This window comes from Sinocyclocheilus anshuiensis, unplaced genomic scaffold, assembly GCF_001515605.1.
Source record: "Sinocyclocheilus anshuiensis isolate Anshui unplaced genomic scaffold, SAMN03320099.WGS_v1.1 scaffold248, whole genome shotgun sequence".
NCBI classification, from domain to species: Eukaryota; Metazoa; Chordata; class Actinopteri; order Cypriniformes; family Cyprinidae; genus Sinocyclocheilus; species Sinocyclocheilus anshuiensis.
This window is the reverse complement of record NW_015555734.1, coordinates 716,452-721,677: the sequence shown is the minus strand read 5'-3', so window position 1 is coordinate 721,677 and position 5,226 is coordinate 716,452.

The window sequence follows — 5,226 nt, the reverse complement described above, 5'->3', positions numbered from 1 at the left end:
CACACACACACACACACACACACACACACACACACACACACACACACACACACACACGTGTGCACAATTAAAGAGATAGTCCACCCAGAAATGAAAATTCTGTCATTATTTACTCACCCTAATATCGTTCCAAACCTGTATGACCTTGCATTTTTTTGCAGAGCACAAAAGAAGATATTTTGAAGAATTTTTTTCTTTTCGTGGATCTCTTTAAATAATATTTTCACTTTTTTGCATTTATGACAAAAGTAAAGATTGATCGAAAACAATAAACAACAAAATCTGACCTTGATTTCTGAAAACCTTGAATTTTCTTTGTTTTCTTCACACATCATAAGTCATATTTCAACTCTAAGTATGCTCTTCTCACTGACAATGTTGTCTCCTTGGTAAACAAAGCACTTAGTTTTGAAAACACTTTTTAGGTGAAGTTATTGAATAACATCTGGGATTAAACATTTAATTTCATGACAAAGATTTTAAAACTATTTATTTTCTAGCATAATATCAATATTATAATGTGCAATTTTTGCCTTTGGCTGTTGACTGTAGTAGAGGCTTATGGAGTGAATTTCGGTCATGCACCTGCAATATTCAGCCAGCAGAGGGCGACAGAGTCAAACATTTTGGAAGACGTCATTTTGTTTCTTCTGATGTTTCGTAAAGAGTCCTCAAGGTGGTACTATTTCCCTATTCGTTTTCCATCCGAGCCCACCGGCGCTAAATAATTGCCGGCGGTGATGACTTCCTTCTGAACCTATTTCTTGATAATCGACGTTGTTGTTTGTCGACCTTTTGCACTGAGCGTTACCAAGGGTGTTAAGTTTCACAACAAATCTAAATATTTGTAACTGCAGAAAACTGTGTAATTCTCATGTGGGGGTTGTGCGCTGCTTGTCACGTTAAGAAATGTCACAGATACAGTTGTGTGGGAGTGGAAACGAACTATAATCCACCCTGTTATTAACGTCTCTCTTTCACACGCACTCTTTCATACAGAAAGATCGTTCATGCCAAAATGTATGCAAACATCTTGTGCTAAATGTGAAATATATTCTTTAAACAAAAACATAATTGCAGTAAAAGGTTATATTGTTAATACTGTCATAATTTTGGCAAAAGTGATGTCACCACACCACCATGGACACAATGCCTACAAACACTAGTCATGTACATGCAAAAGCTACAATTCAAATCAAACGTTATTAACTGGACTAGCAGGATTTTCCTTCTGACTCACACTTATGTAATAATAACAAAAAACTAAACAGTGTTCACATCATCTCCAAGTACACACTCTTTTCCCATTAAAGACTGGGCATTGAGGCCAAAACATACTGTAAGGGACAGATGGTGGGAAACTGTCTGAAGCTGGTGTGTTTTGACCGTTTCTTGTCTTCTGCTTCAGTTCTCTGAACTAATCAAAACTCAGCGGTCGCCTCGACTCAGCAGCTGCCTCCTGTTACTAGCAAGGTGGCTTCCCACAGATATGGTACAATGCAGCATTGCAGAATTAGCCTACCAGTCCTGTATTCGAATGCTTGATACAGTTAAGTTCACATACAGTTCGGTTATTTATGAGTGTGTCAGCTGCATTCTAGGGAATTCACACCCGTGAATTTGCAGGACTCGCAAGCTTTTGAACACAACCATACGGACAACTAGTTTAGTGTGTGTTGCGTGCTTTCATGTGTGGTTTCGCTAACATACAAAGATGGAGATGTGTCGTCTTAAAGTTTTAGATCCAGTCATTTTTTTCCCCAGTGGAGCTGCTCCTGTCAGTATTATGTGTGACTCAAATGGTATGAACGCTGCTGTCACTTGTCCAGTGATACTGACGTCGCCATCTTTTATGTTTACTTTTATGTTCACTGTTGCTGTGTTTGCAGGTAGTATTCACTGCTAGCACATGAACAAAAAAAGAGGGTTGACATCGAATACCCGTTCATACAGTGATGACTCAATGACTCAATTCGAAAATGCTACTGTATGTAAACTGTTGTGCGAGCAGGACAGTTTTTAAGAGACACTGCTGTTATTACATAGCTATCAATCCCAAAAGCTGACTGTGTGAACATAGCCTAAATGTTGCTTTATTATTATGTCTACACTCTCCCCTTCATGAATTGAGTTCCATGTAATGATATCTTACCCTATTAAAGCCACAGTGAGTCATTGGGGTCAACGCTGTGATCTTTATAGTCTAATGTCTGCTGATCTCATCTACCCTTTCAGCATCTGTAAGTTTCCCTAACGTTATTCTCGCTGCAAATACTGCAAGAGATGTGATTCTGTTTTCAGGGGGGACATGCTTACTTCAAAATGTGTAACAAAAAGGACACTTTGCCAAACGGATGCACATGTCCTCAGGCTCTCTTTATTTTCCAGTCTGAGGCCTAAAGGAATATTCCGGGTTTAGTACAAGTTAATCTAGGTTGACAGCATTTGTGGCATTATGTTGATTAAGCCTACCACAAAAAATAAGTTTGACTCATCCCTCATTTTCTTTAAACACACACACACACACACACACACACACGTCTGGTTCACTATCCTTGTAGGGCTGGCGCTCACTCTAGCCCGCCGGCCGTTCCTCACTCTAGGCATCCGGCCTCCGCTCACCCAACAATAATATAGCATGTGTGTATGTACAGATGGAGATGGGATGCGGGAGGGGAAAAAGACAAAGATAAGAAAAAGGAAGTGTGAGAGAAATGGCACACATCTGGAATGAATGAAAGACGGGAGGAAAAACACACACACACACACACACACATGTCTGGTTCACTATGTAGGGACTCTCCATAGGCGTAATGGTTTTTATACTGTACAAACTGTATTTTCTATCGCCCTACACCAACCCTACACCAAAACCTACCCCTCACAGAAAACTTTATGCATTTTTACAATCTCAAAAAAACTCTTTCTGAATTTATAAGCTTTTGTACCCATGGGGACCTCAATTTAGGTCCCCACGGTGACACAAGTCCCCATGAGTTGGTGTATATTCAGGTTTAAGTCCCCACCAGTGTAGAAAAACCTGTACACAGACACACACACACACACACACACACACACAAGGTTCAGGTGAAGCACTTGGGAGTGAGTGGGAAATTCTTTTAAGCAGAAATGTGAAGCTTATAATTGTGGAAAAGCACTTAGGCCTTTTAAAGTTGTTTTAGAAGTTATGGCCTTACCAATTAAGGATTTGCCCCATTCACTTCCATTGTATGTGCCTCACTGTAACCAGACAGTTGAAAATGAGGGACAAGCTGAAATTCATTTTTGATGCTGTGGATTGAACTAAACTTGTCCTGAACCCACATTATTTGTCTAAACTTGACAGTTGCCCTAGAAGCCTGGCCATGAGATTGCGACTGTTTCCGTGTGATTCTCTCCACACCTCGGTGCGGGACTCACTCTTTCCGCACGTCTGGAATCTTGGAATCCTCACCGCCAGCCCACTTTGAGTCAGCACCACTGTGAGAAATGTTTTAGACTGTTTGTCTTTTTCTGCTGGAAGTAGATGCCTGAGTGCATGTGTGGAGTTGTGTATGAATTGCCTCTTTGGTAGTGTGCAAGCAAAACGTGTAGATTGATGGGTGTGAGAAACAAATTTGTCGATCTTCACCCTGTTTACTTTTTTGAGTGTGCGTAAGTATCTCACAGATGCCCTCGAGGTTCATGGATCAGGGCCAGCTGTGATCCACCAATCAGCTGTATGGTGACAATGGTTTGTTTGACCCATAATGCTTTGCAATAAGCCCACAGGGCCTTTTGGAGTGTGTTGTCTGTAGGATGTTTCTCACCGTTAACTGTTTGACACACATACACACACACGCTTGTACATGTCATATTTGGCAAACTCTGTGCCCACACAGTTTCTGCACACACACCCTCTGCTTAAATGTTCCTTTCTGTTGCCACTCAGTGTCCCTGATAAAGTGGTTTTTGCCAGCACATGCACACTCACACACACACACACACACACACACACACACAAACACAGCTGCATAAATCTTTCTGTCTATCACAACATTCTGTGCAGTCTTTGCTGCAGGGCATAAAATATTATCATTACCAAATGACTGTCCGTATATTTACATGCGTAAATCTGATCCCAAATCACACCGTGCTGTCAGATTTAGCATGGATCTGATATATCTGTTATCTTTCAGCAACAAAGATTAGGATCTGACTTTGTATGACAGCCAGCTCATCCCATGAGTGGCTTGTCTATACCACGCACAAGATTATTTACAGCTACAAATCTTTCTTACATCAAAATGTGAGATAAGAGATTAGAGTCAGTTTCAAAGGGTTGTTACTAACAGCATCAGTGTTGGTAAGGTAAATTAGTGGGTCTGAGGAATTTTTAATGGAAATACCATTTGAGATTGAAGTCATTGAGATTTTATGTATTTATTGTTGTTGTTGTTTTTTTTAAAGGAAGTTAACAATGCTTTTATTCAGCAAGATTGCATTACATTGATCAAAAAGACTATTTATTAAAGAATCCTGACAAAAAATGCATCATGGTTTCCACAATATAAGCAGAACAACTGTTTTCAAGAATGATAATTATAAAAATGTTTATTTAGCACTAAATCAGCATATTAGAATGATTTCTGAAGGATCATGTGACACTGAAGACTGGAAAATTCAGCTTTGCCATCACTGGAATAAGTTTAAATATATTAAATTGGAAAACTGTTTTCAATTTTAAATTGTAGTAATATTATATAAAAAAATGTATAAACATAATATTATATAAAAATGATTGTTTTTAATTGAATAAATGGAGTCTCAGTGACTTGACTGACCTTAAACTTTTGAATGGTATTGTATACAGTATATTCTGAAAGTTGAAAAAAACAAAAAAAAGGTGACAATTTTCACCTCATCTGTGATGTGTGGTGAAAACGTTGGTGATGAAAATTATATATTAAAAATTTTTTGGATATAAAATTATAATATAATATAATATTTAATGAAATATATGTATATCATTAATGATGTATATCATTTTCACACAAAAACATATAGACATTTTCATAGTGTAGGACTGAAAGTCTGGTTATGAATGTTTTTTGGTTTTAATTACTCCACTATTGAGTTATGCTGAATGTCATTTTCAGGTTGGCAACTGCAACAGTGACTTTGTGTGTGTGTGTGTGTGTGTGTGTGTGTGTGTGTGTGTGTGTGTGTGTGTTCTCTTGTGTGTAT